Below are 16070 nucleotides of genomic sequence, written 5' to 3'. Positions count from 1 at the left end.
AAGTCAGAAATAGATGGTAGAAAGGTGAGAAGCAATAAGCAAAGGAGAGAAACACAAAGGGCCAAACTAATTCATAATGAGAGTGTGAAAAAAGCAAGCCTGAAGGCTTTGTATCTTAATGCTAGAAGCATTAGGAACAAGGTGGATGAATTAGTTGTGGAAATAGAGGTAAACAAGTATGATTTGATTGGGATTACAGAAACGTGGCTGCAGGGTGGGCAAGGCTGGGAACTTAACATCCAGGGATATACAATATTTAGGAAGGATCGGCAAAAAGGTAGGGGAGGTGGGGTAGCATTGCTGGTAAAGGAGGGGATTAATGCAATGGAAAGGAAGGATATTAACTCGGATGAAACGGAATCTGTATGGGTAGAAATGAGAAATAGCAAGGGGAGGAAAACGTTAGTGGGTGTGATATATAGGCCTCCAAATAGTAATATGGAGGTGAGGGAAGGCATAAAAAGGGAAATTAGAGAAGCGTGCGATAAGAGCACAGCTGTCATCATGGGTGACTTTAATTTACATATTGATTGGACTACCCAAATTAGTAAAAATTCTGAGGAGGAGGAATTCCTGGAATGTTTTCGGGACGGTTATCTGGACCAATATGTCGAGGAGCCGACTCGAGATCAGGCCATTTTAGACTGGGTATTGTGCAATGAGAAGGGACTTATCAGCAATCTTCTTGTACGAGGCCCCTTGGGTCAGAGCGATCATAATATGATCGAGCTCTCAGTCGAGATGGAGAGTGAGGAAATTGAATCAGAGACTAAGGTCCAGAACTTAAATAAAGGGAATTACGAGGGTATGAGACGGGAATTGGGTAAGATTGATTGGGTGGTGTTTCTGGGGGGATTGACAGTGGATAGACAATGGCAAGCATTCAAAGATAGAATGGAAGAATTCCAGAACATGTTTATACCGGTTTGGCATAAAAATAAACCTAAAAAGGTGACTCAACCGTGGATAACGAGGGAAATTAGGGACAGCATAAAATCAAAAAAAAGGGCATATCAACTGGCAAAAAAAAGCACCAGACCGGAAGATTGGGGGCAGTACAGGATACAGCAAAAGAGGACAAAGGGATTAATCAGGAAGGGGAAAATAGAATACGAAAGTAAACTTGCAGCAAACATAAAGACAGACTGCAAAAGCTTTTATCGGTATATCAGGAGGAAAAGACTGGTAAAATCCCAAGTCGGTCCCTTGCAGTCCGATTCGGGAGAATATATAATGGAGAATAAGGAAATGGCAGACCAATTAAACTCATACTTTGGTTCTGTATTCACAAAGGAGGACACAAATAACCTCCCAGGAATATCGGCAAACATAGGGACTAATGAGAGGGAGGAGCTGACAGAAATTAGTATCTCTAGGGATATGGTGTTGGGTAAGTTGAGGGGACTGAAGGCCGACAAATCCCCGGGGCCTGATAAACTACATCCTAGGGTACTTAAGGAGGTGGCCCTGGAGATAGCAGATGCTCTAAGGATCATCTTCCGGAACTCCATTGACTCGGGAACAGTACCCGTGGATTGGAGGGTAGCTAATGTTACCCCAATATTTAAAAAGGGGGGTAGAGAGAAAGCAGGGAATTATAGACCAGTAAGCCTTACATCGGTTGTGGGCAAAATGCTAGAGTCCATTATTAAGGATAAAATAGCGGAGCACTTGACAAATGGGGAAAGGATCGGACAGAGTCAACATGGATTTACAAAGGGTAAATCGTGTTTGACTAATCTGCTGGAATTTTTTGAGGAAGTAACTGGTAAAATAGATGGGGGAGAGCCAGTGGATGTGGTGTACCTTGACTTCCAGAAAGCCTTCGATAAGGTTCCACACAAAAGATTATCATGCAAAATTAAGGCTCATGGAATTGGGGGCAAAGTATTAACGTGGATAGAGAACTGGCTGGCGGATAGAAAACAGAGAGTTGGAATAAACGGCTCGTTTTCGGAGTGGCAGGCAGTGACCAGCGGGGTGCCGCAAGGATCTGTCCTGGGACCCCAGCTGTTCACAATATATATAAATGATCTGGATCAGGGAATTGGATGCAATATTTCCAAATTCGCTGACGACACTAAACTAGGAGGAGGGGTGGGCTCTGATGAGGATGTCAGGAGGCTACAGTGCGATTTGGACAGGTTGGGGGAATGGGCGGATACGTGGCAGATGCACTATAATGTGGATAAATGCGAGGTTATCCACTTTGGGGGTAAAAACAGGAGGGTAGATTATTATCTAAATGGCAATAGATTGGGAGATGGGGAAGTGCAGAGGGACCTGGGTGTTCTTGTGCACCAGTCACTGAAGGAGAGCATGCAGGTGCAACAGGCGATTAAGAGGGCAAATGGTATGTTGGCCTTCATATCAAGGGGGTTCGAGTATAGGAATAGGGATACCTTACTACAGCTGTACAAGGTGCTGGTGAGACCGCATCTGGAGTATTGTGTACAGTTTTGGTCGCCCCATCTGCGGAAGGATGTTCTTGCCATGGAAAGAGTGCAACGGCGATTCACCAGGCTGATACCTGGAATGGCGGGAATGACCTACGAAGAGAGATTAAATAGTTTGGGCTTGTACTCACTGGAGTTTAGAAGATTGAGAGGGGATCTCATCGAAACATATAAAATTATGGCAGGCCTGGACAGGCTGAATTCAGAGAGAATGTTTCCAATGGCCGGGGAGCACAGAACCAGGGGCCACAGTCTAAAAATAGCGGGCAAATCATTTAAAACAGAGATGAGGAAGAATTTCTTCACTCAAAGAGTGGTGAGCCTGTGGAATTCCCTGCCACAGAGGGCTGTGAAGGCTAATTCAATAAATATTTTCAAGAGAGAATTGGATATATTTCTGAAGGCTAAGGGGATTAAGGGTTACGGAGAAAAGGCGGGGACGGGGTACTGAACTGGTAAGATCAGCTATGATCTCAGACGAAGATCAGCCATGATCTCATTGAATGGCGGAGCAGGCTCGAAGGGCCGAATGGCCTACTCCTGTTCCTATCTCTATGTTTCTATGAATGTTGGAGCAGGCTCGAGGGGCCGATTGGCCTACTCCTGCTCCTATTTCTTATGTTCTTAGGACGATATAGACGGGTTGGTCAGATGGGCAGAACAGTGGCAAATGGAATTTAACCCTGAAAAGTGTGAGGTGATGCATTTTGGGAGGACTAACAAGGCAAGGGAATACACAATGAATGGTAGGACCGTAGGAAGGACAGAGGATCAGAGGGATCTTGGTGTGCATGTACATAGATCCCTGAAGGCAGCAGGACAGGTGGATAAGGTGGTTAAAAAGGCCGAGGCATAAAATATAAGAGCAGGGAGGTTATGATGGAGCTGTACAAAACGCTAGTTAGGCCACAGCTGGAATACTGTGTGCAGTTCTGGTTGCCACACTATAGGAAGGATGTGTAATGATCAGTAACATGTCATTCTAGAATGGTACACTAGGTGGAGCTGTATGTTTAGTAGGTGGGCTACCCACAAGGCAGTAGTCAAGATGGATGCCTGTACACTAGTCCACATGGCTGAATAAATGACAAGCTCAAGCTAGCTGTTCATAATGAAAACGTCTATTTATTTATGAACATAACAGGATGTGATTGTATTGGAGAGGGTGCAGAGGAGATTCACCAGGACGCTACCTGGGCTGGAGTGCTTCAGCTATGAAGAGAGACTGGTCAGGCTGGATTGTTTTCCTTAGAGCAGAGAAGGCTGAGGGGGGACCTGATTGAGCTGTACAAAATTATGAGGGGCATAGATAGGGTAGATAGAAAGGAACGTTTCCCCTTAGTAGAGGGGTCAGTAACCAGGGGGCATAGTTTCAAGGTAAGGAGCAGGAGGTTTAGAGGGGATTTGAGGAAAAACTTCTTCACCCAGAGGGTGGTTGGAATCTGGAACTCACTGCCTGAAAGGGTGGTAGAGGCAGGAACCCTCACAACATTCAGGAAGCATTTAGATGAGCACTTGAAACGCCATAGCATAAAAGGCTACGGACCAAGTGCTGGAAAATGGGATTAGAATAGATAGGGCTTGATGGCCGGCGTGGACGTGATGGGCCAAAGGACCTCTTTCTGTGCTGTATAACTCTATGACTCTATGAGTCGTCTTCCTCCTGCAGCTGGACAGTGTTGGGGGGGAGGGGGCGCACTTGATGAACCTGTGGGAGAGTAAAGAGATGAATTAGAAGTGTTATAATAAGAATGGGTAACGTTACCATTATGCACATAATGACATTTCACTGGCTGCTGAGATCAGTCACCATCTGAGTGACTGCTGTATGCCATGTGGCTGTATGCGATGTAATTCTGTCGCCAGGTTGCTGGGATGTCCCCCTCTCTCCATCTCCCACCACCACCAGCTCTGCAACTCCAGAGATCTCCAGGGCCGCCTCCTCTTCTGGAGTCAATTGACTGAAGACTGGAGGGCCACCTTCAGTTCTCTGCCTCTCCCTATTGTTCTGGGCTCTCTTCTGCAAGGAGGGAAAAAAGAGAACTTTGAGTGAGAGTGATGGAATGACTAAGAAATGGCTGGGCTACATCTGTAGAGGGTGACTGAGGGAGTGGCATGACATTGCCAAATGGCCTCCTTCTGTGGTGTTACTTGCTATGATTGCATTAGGATGAGGCTAAGTGTCAGTGGTGGTTAATCAGATGGGGATGTGAGTAGGTACATAGAGAGGGATGGGTGGACCTGCAAGGTAGGTTGGTGTGAGAAATGATGTGCAGGACTAGGCTTGGGAACGTAGAGTGATGGGGTTGTGGTGACAGGCACATCAGGATGTAGGTGAGTGTGGCATTGCACTCACCTTTCCTGACCTCATTAAATCATTGAATCTTTTCTGGCACTGGATCCACGTCCTCCTGACCACATCCCTGCTACTGACCTTCTCTGCGATCTCCAGCCATGCCCTTTTTGTGTTTTTTGGGTGGTCGTTTGCGTTGATCGCCAGGGAAGATGACCTCCCTGCGTGCTCTTACTGCCTGCACCAGAACTTCCAGGGAGACATCGTTGAATCTTGACGTGGCCCTCTGCCTTGTCTCCATGACCCAGTTTCATCACCTTTATTGAGACCTCTGGAAACCAACTTATGCACTCCTACATCAACCTTCAAAATGAGATGTGTGCAAGGCTGCTTTATATATCGCGCTGGAAGCGAGCCATCAATGACGTCATCAGACCCGTTCCATTTAACTGGGCCAGGAAACGCGCATGACTGTTTTAATTAGGGCCATTAAGTTAAACGCGCAGTGCAGAATGTGCTGTTCACATCTTCGTGTTCCTGACCCGCTACACGGCCTGCACGCATGCAACCTGACCATAAGGTAAACATTGTGGCCATTGTGTCTGTTGTTTCTATGCTCTGTCTCATGGCATAGGAACAGGAGAAGGCCATTGAGCCCATCACTCTGATTATTCTGTTTGGCCAGAACACAATTGACTGTCATCCCCATGTCCCGCTCAGTGGAATGAAGCTTATCAATGCTCACTTGAGCCATCACTGTCTTGTAACCCTTTCGTCAGCAGCTGGATGAATGAAACTTTTTGAATTTAAAGAGGTAACTAATTTAGCCCATCGAAACCTGAGAAAGCAGCATAATTACATACACCTTCCGATTGGCCTATTTTTCAAGCACTAAAATTAGTGAACTTGCAGGTGATTCAGGCCAAAAATGGTGTGAGCTACTGTTTTATTTCACAGCTACAAATTCTGCAAAAGAAACACAGAGGGAAACGTTCCTCCCAGAAAGAGCAAGGTAAAGGCATGGATGTCAGCGCGGTAGGTTTCAAGGCCAGAGAGTGGCCAATCCATTCTACTGTAATACCCAGTCTCGGCTATCTGTTTGTGTATAAATTTGAGCTGCGCAGCATACAGTAGCTTAGTGGTTATGGCAGTGGAGTTATGAGTTCAAATCACCCCATGGTAAATTATGAAATTGAATTGAATAGTCTGATAACTTGTGGGCTGGCACCAGAAAAAATAAACGACCATGAACGCTTTCAGATTGTCCTGCAGTAGTACTCCACCCCTAGCCAGTCTGACCTCTGCACTACCTAGTTGACTCTTAATGTCCTCTGAAGTAACCTAGCAAGCCACTCAATTGCACAAGCAATCACTTCGAGAATGTTCCACCACCACCTTCTCAAGGCAACTAGGGATGGCCAATAAATGTGGCCTGAGAACAAATAAAGAAAAGTAGCCATGGCTTCCAGGTACTGATTGTACCTTCCCAGTGTGCTGTAACTTTTTTATGATCTGTCAAAAACTAAACACAGCCAGAAACCATTTACAAATAGGGTGCAGTTTTGCTAAATAATAAATAGATGCTGTCAGACATTGTATTCGTGTTAATTATTAAAAGTTAACTTAAATTACAAAAGCACCCAGTTAAAACATCCTGTACAGTAGACATATAAAGCAGGATCCCACAGGACAGGTGTGATGGGCTGACTAAAATGTCTGCCTCTCCAGTTGATCTGGTGGCATCCAATGGGTTAGGCGGTGTATTTACATGACCAGAGTGCTGTCGACGATACACGTGCGCCTCGCCATCAGCTACAGAATGCAGCGCCCTCCACACAGAATCGCATGCTTCCTTTTGACTTGGGAATCACTGGGTAACAATTAGAATTTTTCATTGTGTTGTATTGAAGGCTTACACACTCTGTCAAGGTCATGATTCAATTCCTTTTACACAAGGCTTGCAGGGACATACACTGAGGGTCACATATAGTTATATAGTTCTAAACATCAGGCTGGGAATACTGGGTAACAGGGCCAAGTTCATTCTAGTTGAGCTATAGATTCAGAGAAGATGGGTGGAAATCCATTGATATTGAAGCAGTTTAATTGGCTACCCATGAAATACATTATAAGATGATGTCACAAATTTAAAGCACAATGAAATGTCTCTTAGTGTGCAGTGAATATCTTAGCAGGCAGCAAAATTGCTTTCTCTTTCTATCCTAGGAGCCTAGAAACCGTGCAAAAGAGTTGGAAGTAGACTTCAATGATATCATAGAGGGAAAGGTATGTCATGAATCTATCGTCTGCTAGCACTATTGTACAGTGTGACAGATACACTAATGTGGTACAGTGTGACATACACTAGTGTGGTAGTCTGACACACATTAGTGTGATAGAGTCTGACACACATTAGTGTGATAGAGTCTGACACACATTGATAGAGTCTGACACACATTAGTGTGATAGAGTCTGACGGATACAAATTGCATTTTGAACATAGCCACTAAACTTAGCCACTATGATGATCAACAAAAGATTAATGAAGTTACATAAAATTCCTTTGCTATTATAAAAAGATATATGAACATGTTTCTTACAGATTTAAACTTTAGTATGCTCATCATTGCACAATGTAATTTCAAAGCATGGCATTTTCTGAAAACCATAGAAGTTTACAACGTGGAAGGAGGCCATTGAACCCATCGTGCCTGTGCTGGCTTTTTGTTCGAGCAATCCAAAGCTAATCCTGTTGCCCCACTCTAAACCCAGAGCCCTGTATCTTCCTCTGCTTCAAATATTTATCCAATTTCCCTTAAAAGATGCAACAGTCTCGGCCTCAACCACTCCCTGTGTCCCTTGTGCAACGAGATAGGATTCAATAATGACCTCATAGTGAAGGCGCCCCTAGGCAGCAGCGATCATAATATGATTGAATTTTACACCCAGTTTGAGGGAGAGAAGAGTGGGCCCAAGAGTAGTATTTTAAACTTAAGTAAGGGCAATTATGAGGGCATGAAAGCAGAGCTAGCTAAAGTGAACTGGCAAATTAGGTTAAGGGATAGGCCAATAGAGTTGCAGTGGCAGACATTTAAGGGGATATTTCGGAATATACAGAATATTTCAACGAGAAAGAAAAATTCCAAGGGGAGGACCCACCATCCGTGGTTAACTAAAAAAGTTAAAGATAGTATCTAACGTAAAGAAAAAACATATAATTGCGCAAAGATGGGTGGCAGGTCAGAAGACTGGACAGAATACAAGGAAGCAGTGCAGGAAAGGGATTGGGGTAAGGATAACCAGATTGTGTCAAGAAGGGACAGCGTACAAACAAAGGAGTGCACTAACAAATAGGGTCCGGGTAAGTGAAAATGGTAATAAGACAAATAGGGCCATAGTACAAAAAAATGTTAAGATGTCTAAAAAGACAAATCTAAAGGCACTGTATCTGAATGCACGAAGCATTCGTAATAAGGTAGACGAAGTAACAGCTCAAATAGATGTAAATGGATACGATATAATTGCGATTACGGAAACATGGCTGCAGGGTGACCAAGGCTGGGAGCTGAATATCCAAGGATATTCGATAATTAGGAAGGACAGGCAAAAAGGAAAAGCAGGTGGGATGGCGTTGTTAGTAAAGGATGAAATCAGAGCAATAGTGAGAAAGGATATTGGCTCAGAAAATCATGATGTAGAATCAGTCTGGGTGGAGCTAAGAAGCACCAAGGGGCAGAAAACATTGGTGGGAGTTGTCTATAGGCCTCCAAACAGTAGTGGTAATGTAGGGAATGGCATCAAACAGGAAATTAGAGATGCATGTAACAAGGGTGACACAGTAATCATGGGTGACTTTAATCTACATATAGACTGGCCAAACCAAATTAGCAATAATAGTGTGGAGGATGAGTTCCTGGAGTGTGTACGAGATGGTTTTTTAGAGCAGTACATTGAGGAGCCAACTAGGGAACAGGCTATCCTAGATTGGGTATTGTGCAATGAGAAGGAGTTAATTCATAATCTTGTTGTGCGGGGTCCTTTAGGGAAGAGTGACCATAATACGATAGAATTCTTCATTAAGATGGAAAGTAAAGAAGTCCAATCCGAAACTAGGGTCCTAAATCTAAACAAAGGAAACTACGAAGGTATGAGGAGTGAGTTGGCTATGATAGATTGGGGAGCTTCATTAAATGGCATGATGGTGGATAGGCAATGGCTAACATTTAAGGAACGAATGCATGAATTGCAGCAGTTATACATTTCTTTCTGGCGCAAAAACACAAAAGGAAAAGCGGCCCAACCATGACTAACAAAATAAATTAAGGATAGTATTAGAACCAAAGAGGAGTGATATAAAGTTGCCAGAAAAAATAGCAAGCCTGCGGATTGGGAGCAGTTTAGAGTTCAGCAAAAAAGGACCAAGAGATTGATTAGGAGGGGAAAAATAGAGTATGAGAGTAAACTTGCAAGGAACATAAAAGTGGACTGTAAAAGCTTCTACAAGTATGTAAAAAGAAAAAGATTAGTGAAGACAAATGTAGGTCCATTACAGTCAGAAATGGGAGAATTTATAATGGGGAACAAGGAAATGGCAGAGTAATTAAACAAATACTTTGTTTCTGTCTTCACGGAAAAGGAAACAAATAACTTCCCAGAAATGCTAGGGAACCAAGGGTCTAGTGAGAAGGAGGAATTAAAGGAGATTAGTATTAGTAAAAAAAAATAGTGCTGGAGAAATTAATGGGACTGAAAGCCGATAAATCCCCAGGGCCTGATAATTTGCATCCCAGAGTACTAAAAGAGGTAGCCATGGAAATAGTGGATGCATTGGTTGTCATCTTCCAAAATTCTATAGATTGTGGAACAGTTCCTGCAGATTGGAGGGTGGCAAATGTAACCCCACTATTTAAAAAAGGAGGGAGAGAGAAAACAGGGAACTACCGATCGGTTAGCCTAACATCAGTAGTAGGGAAAATGCTAGAGTCTATTATAAAGGATGTAATAACAGGACACTTAGAAAATATAAATGGGATTAGACAAAGTCAACATGGATTTATGAAAGGGAAATCGTGTTTGACAAACCTACTGGAGCTTTTTGAGGATGTAACTGGTAGAATAGATAAGGGATCCCAGTGGATGTGATGTATTTGGATTTTCAGAAGGCCTTTGATAAAGTCCCACGTAAGAGGTTAGTGTGCAAAATTAAAGCACATAGGATTGAGGGTGATATACTGGCATGGATTGAAAATTGGTTAACAGACAGGAAACGGAGAGTAGGAATAAATGAGTCTTTTTCGAAACTAGGTAGGATTGTGAGTTGTGAGGAGGATGCAAAGAGGCTTCAAGGTGATTTAGACAAGTTGAGTGAGTGGGCAAATACATGGCAGATGCAGTATAACGTGGAGAAATGTGAAGTTATCCACTTCGGTAGGAAAAACAGAAAGGCAGAGTATTATTTAAATGGTGATAGATTGGGAAATGTTGATTTACAGAGGGACTTGGGTGTCCTTGTACACCAGTCACTGAAAACAAACATGCAGGTGCAGCAAGCAGTTAGCAAGGCAAATGGTATGTTGGCCTTCATTGCAAGAAGATTTGAGTACAGGTGCAAGGATGTCTTACTACAGTTATACAGGGCCTTGGTGAGACCACACCTGGAGTACTGTGTGCAGTTTTGGTCTCCTTACCTAAGAAAGGATATACGTGCCATAGAGGGAGTGCAGCGAAGGTTCACCAGACTGATTCCTGGGATGGCAGGACTGTCGTATGAGGAGAGATTTGGTCGACTAGGCCTGTATTCACTGGAGTTTAGAAGAATGAGACGGGATCTCATTGAAACGTATAAAATTCTGACAGGGCTAGACAGGATGGGTGCAAGGAGGATGTTTCCCATGGCTGAGGGGCCTAGAACGAGGGGTCACAGTCTCAGGGTAAGGGGTAGGAAATTTAGAACTGAGATGAGGAGAAAGTTCTTTACTCAGAGGGTGGTGAACCTGTGGAATTTTCTACCACAGAAGGCTGTGGAGACCAAGTCACTGAATATATTTAAGAAGGAGATAGATAGATTTCTAGACACAAAAGGCATCAAGCGGTATGGGGAGAGAGCGGGAATATGGTATTGAGATAGAGGATCAGCCATGATCATATTGAATGGCGGAGCAGGCTCAAAGGGCCGAATGGCCTACTCCTATTTTTCTATGTTTCTAAGAATGACTAAAAGATTAATAAGGAGAGAAAAATTAGAGTATGAGAGAAAGCTAGTTAGAAATATAAAAACAGATAGTAAGAGTTTCTATAGATATTTAAAAAAGAAAAGAGTTAACACAGTGAGCATTGGTCCTATAGAAATTGAGTTTGGGGAATTAATAATGGAAAATAAGGAGATGGCAGTTGAATTGAACAAGTATTTTGCATTGGTCTTCACTATAGAGGATCCAAGTAACATCCCAGAAATAGCTGTAAATCAGGAAAGGAAAGGAGGGAGGAACTCAAGAAAATTACAATCACCAGGGAAGTGGTACTAAGCAGATTGTTGGAGCTGCGGGCTGACAAGTCCCCGGGTCCTGATGGACTTCATCCTAAGGTCTTAAAAGAAGTGGCTAGTGAGATAGTTGATGAGTTTGTTTTAATTTTCCAAAATTCCCTAGATTCGGGGAAGGTTCCATTAGATTGGAAAATAGCGAATGTAACTCCTTTATTCAAAAAGGGAGGGAGACAGAAAGCAGAAAACTACAGGCTAGTTAGCTTAACATCTGTCCTAGGGAAGATGTTACAAGCTATTATTAAAGACGTTATAGCAGGGCACTTAGAAAAGTTCAAGGTAATCAGGCAGTGTCAGCATGATTTTGTGAAAGGGAAATCATGTTTAACCAATTTATTGGAGTTCTTTGAGGAAGTAACAAGTGCTGTGGATAATGGGAAACCGGTGGATGTACTGTACTTAGATTTCCAGAAGGCATTTGATAAGGTGCCACATCAAAGGTTATTGCATAGAAGATAGGAGCAGGAGTAGGCCATTTGGCCCCTCGAGCCTGCTCCGCCATTCAATGCGATCATGGCTGATCATCCAAATTCAGTACCCTGTCCCTGCTTTCTCCCCATATCCCTTGATCCCCTTAGCCTTAAGAAATATATCTAACTCCTCCTTGAATATATTTAATGAATTGGCCTCAACTGTCTTCTGTGGTAGAGAATTCCACAGGTTCACCACTCTCTGGGTGAAGAAATTCCTCCTCATCTCAGTCCTAAATGGCTTACCCCTTATCCTTAGACTGTGACCCCAGGTTCTGGACTCCCCCGTCATCGGGAACAGCCTTCCTGCATCTATGATGACAACTAGACAACCAGGAACACTACAGACAGTTACCCGCAGATCCAACCAAAGAACACACCTGCCAACTCAACAGACTGATCAAGACCTTCGATCCAGACCTTCAAAGCATCCTACGCACTCTCATCCCACGTACTTCCCGCGTGGGAGACTTCTACTGCCTCCCAAAGATACACAAAGCCAACACACCCGGACGTCCTATCGTATCAGGCAACGGAACCCTGTGTGAGAACTTCTCTGGATACGTCGAGGGCATCCTGAAACCCATCGTACAGGGAACCCTCAGCTTCTGTCGCGACACTACAGACTTCGTACAGAAACTCAGCACCCACGGACCAGTTGAACCAGGAACACTCCTTGCCACGATGGACGTCTCGGCACTCTACACCAGTATCCCCCATGATGACGGCATCGCTGCGACAGCCTCAGTTCTCAACACCAACAACAGCCAATCTCCAGACGCCATCCTACAACTCATCCGCTTCATCCTTGACCACAATGTCTTCACCTTCGACAACCAGTTCTTTACCCAAACACACGGAACAGCCATGGGGACCAAATTCGCACCCCAATACGCCAACATCTTCATGCACAAGTTCGAGCAAGACTTCTTCGCTGCACAGGACCTCCAACCAACGCTATACACCAGATACATCGATGACATTTTCTTCCTATGGACCCACGGCGAAGAATCATTGAAAAGACTACACGATAACATCAACAAGTTCCATCCCACCATCAAACTCACCATGGACTACTCCTCAGAATTGGTTTCATTCTTGGACACACGAATCTCCATCAAAGACGGACACCTCAGCACTTCACTCTACCGCAAGCCCACGGACAACCTCACGATGCTCCACTTCTCCAGCTTCCACCCTAACCACGTTAAAGAAGCCATCCCCTATGGACAAGCCCTGCGAATACACAGGATCTGCTCAGACGAGGAGGAACGCGATGGACACCTACAGACGCTGATAGACGCCCTCGTAAGAACGGGATATGACGCTCGACTCGTCGATCGACAGTTCCGACGGGCCACAGCGAAAAATCGCATAGACCTCCTCAGAAGACAAACACGGGACACAACCAACAGAGTACCCTTCGTCGTCCACTACTTCCCCAGAGCGGAGAAACTACGCCATGTTCTTCACAGCCGTCAACATGTCATTGATGACGACAAACACCTCGCTAAGGCCATCCCCACGCCTCCACTACTCGCTTTCAAACAGCCGCCTAACCTCAAACAGACCATCGTTCGCAGCAAATTACCCAGCTTTCAGGAGAACAGCGACCACGACACCACACAACCCTGCCACAGCAACCTCTGCAAGACATGCCAGATCATCAACACAGATACCATCATCACACGTCAGGACACCACCCACCAGGTACATGGTACATACTCATGCGACTCGGCCAACGTTGTCTACCTCATATGTTGCAGGAAAGGATGCCCGGAGCATGGTACATCGGCAAGACCATGCAGACACTGCGACAACGGATGAACGGACACCGCGCAACAATCGCCAGGCAGGAGTGTTCCCTCCCAGTCGGGGAACACTTCAGCAGTCAAGGACATTCAGCCTCCGATCTTCGGGTAAGCATTCTCCAAGGCGGCCTTCGAGACACACGACAACGCAAAATCGTAGAGCAGAAACTGATAGCCAAGTTCTGCACTCATGAGGACGACCTCAACCGGGATCTTGGGTTCATGTCACGCTACATGTAACCCCACCTGACGTAGTCATCCAGACTCGAGTCGGTTTGTTCTCTCTACACAGATGCGGCCGGACCTGCTGTGATTTCCAGCAAAAAAATAGTTTTTGTTTGTTTTTTGTTTTTCATACAGACCCCAGCATCTGCAACATTTGACCCCTTGTGACCCCACCTCATTGTTCTTTGATGTAATGTTTTCCTGACTGACCTGTTTGGACACCATTCACACCTTTGATTGCTGTGATTATCTCTCTGCCGAGGTGTGATAAAGGGCAGTTAGAAAGATTACCTGTAATCATCTGGCAGTATTCTCTGACTATATATGCTGTGCCTATATGCATCTCTCCACTTCACCTGACGAAGGAGCAGCGCTCCGAAAGCTTGTGATTTCAAATAAAGCTGTTGGACTATAACCTGGTGTTGTGTGACTTCTTACATTCCTGCATCTAGTCTGTCTAGTCCTGTTAGAATTTTATAAGTTTCAATGAGATCCCCTCTCATCCTTCTAAACTGTAGCAAATATAAGCCTAATCGACCCAATCTCTCTTCATACGTCATTGCGGAAAATAAAAGCTCATGGTATAAGGGGTAACATATTGGCATGGATAGTAGATTGGCTAGCTAACAGGAAACAGAGAGTAGGCATAAATGGGTCATTTTCTGGTTGGCAAGATGTAACGAGTGGTGTGCCACAGGGATCAGTGCTGGGGCCTCAACTTTTTACAATTTATATAAATGACTTGGATGAAGGGACCGAAGGTATGTTTGCTAAATTTGCTGATGAGACAAAGATAGGTAGGAAAGTAAATTGTGAAGAGGACATAAGAAGGCTACAAAGGTATATAGATAGGTTAAGTGAGTGAGCTGACAAATGGAGTATAATGTGGGAAAATGTGAAATTGTCCATTTTGGCAGGAAGAATAAAAAAGATGGTGAGAGATTGCAGAGCTCTGAGATGCAGAGGGATCTGGGTGTCCTAGTGCATGAATCACAAAAGGTTAGTATGCAGGCACAGCAAGTAATTAGGAAAGCTAATAGAATGTTATGGTTTATTGCGAGGGGAATTGAATACAAAAGTAGGGAGGTTATGCTTCAGTTATACAGGGCATTGGTGAGACCACATCTGGAGTACTGTGTACAGTATTGGTCTCCTTATTTAAGGAAGGATGTAAATGCGTTGGAAGCAGTTCAGAGAAGGTTTACTAGACTAATACCTGGAATGGGCGGGTTGTCTTATGAGGAAAGGTTGGACAGGCTAGTCTTGTATCTGCTGGAGTTTAGAAGAGTAAGAGGTGACTTGATTGAAACAAATAAGATCCTGAGGGGTCTGGACAGGGTAGATGTGGAGAGGATGTTTCTTCTTGTGGGAGAATCTAGAACTAGGGCTCACTGTTTAAAAATAAGGGGTCACCCATTTAAGACAGAGTTGAGGAGAAATTTATTCTCACAGAGGATCATGAGTCTTTGGAATTCTCTTCCTCAGAGGGCGGTAGAAGAAGAGTCTTTGAATATTTTTAAGGCAGAGGTAGATAGATTCTTGATAAGCAAGGGGGTGAAAGGTTATCAGGGGTAGGCGGGAATGTGGAGTAATCGGATCAGCCATGATCTTATTGAATGGCGGAGCAGGCTCGAGGAGCCGAGTGGCCTACTCCTGCTCCTAATTTGTATGTACGTATGTTTGTATGTAACAACACTCTATGTAAACAAATCTCTCATAACCCACTCCTCACTCTTAGTGATCATTTTAAATTAATGACCCCTTGGCACTGACTTCCCAATGACAGGAAATAGCCTTTCCTTATTCAATCGTTCAAAACTCTTCATAATTTAAAAACAAACTCTATTAAACCTTCTCTTAGCCTTCTCTGCTCAAGTGCAAATAGTCTCAGGATCTCATATCTCCTCATCACTACAGGTTTCCATCCCTGGCATCATCCTGCTGAATCTACACTGTACGCTGTATATGGGTTTAATGTCCCTTCTATCATCAGATGCCCAAAACTGCACTAACTGTAAACTCTAACACAGTTAACTTTAACTGTGGCCCAGCCAATGTTTTATATCAATTCATTATTGTTCCTTTACTCTTCTACTCTATGCCCCTAATTAAAAATCCCAAATTCTATTGGCCTCTTCTGTGGCTTTATCTACCTGCTCTCGCACCTTCAGGGAGTCGTGTATTTGGGATGAGAGGGCTGTCCTATGAGAGATTGTGTAGAATGGGCCTATACTCTCTGGAGTTTAGAAGAATGAGAGGTGATCTCATTGAAAC

General features: G+C 44.1%; 1 protein-coding gene across 2 annotated transcripts in view; it reads left to right on the top strand.

The window, feature by feature from the left end:
* Positions 1 to 6664: 6664 nt before the first annotated feature.
* LOC147103275 (cation channel sperm-associated protein 4-like) overlaps positions 6665 to 16070 on the top strand; it is a 72764-nt gene continuing 63358 nt past the window's right edge. Inside the window, exon 1 of one of the 2 annotated variants that reach the window (XM_085962734.1) lies at positions 6665 to 7035. The gene's annotated coding sequence lies outside the window, so the exon portion shown is untranslated. The remainder of the gene's footprint in view (positions 7036 to 16070) is intronic. The other variant, XM_085962736.1, reaches the window with a different exon arrangement.

This window comes from Somniosus microcephalus, chromosome 20 (genome assembly GCF_052327205.1).
Source record: "Somniosus microcephalus isolate GS21.2 chromosome 20, FLI_Smic_1.0, whole genome shotgun sequence".
Classification (NCBI taxonomy): domain Eukaryota; kingdom Metazoa; phylum Chordata; class Chondrichthyes; order Squaliformes; family Somniosidae; genus Somniosus; species Somniosus microcephalus.
Note: the sequence above shows the minus strand (reverse complement) of the source record. Positions and strands in the feature narration are given on the sequence as shown.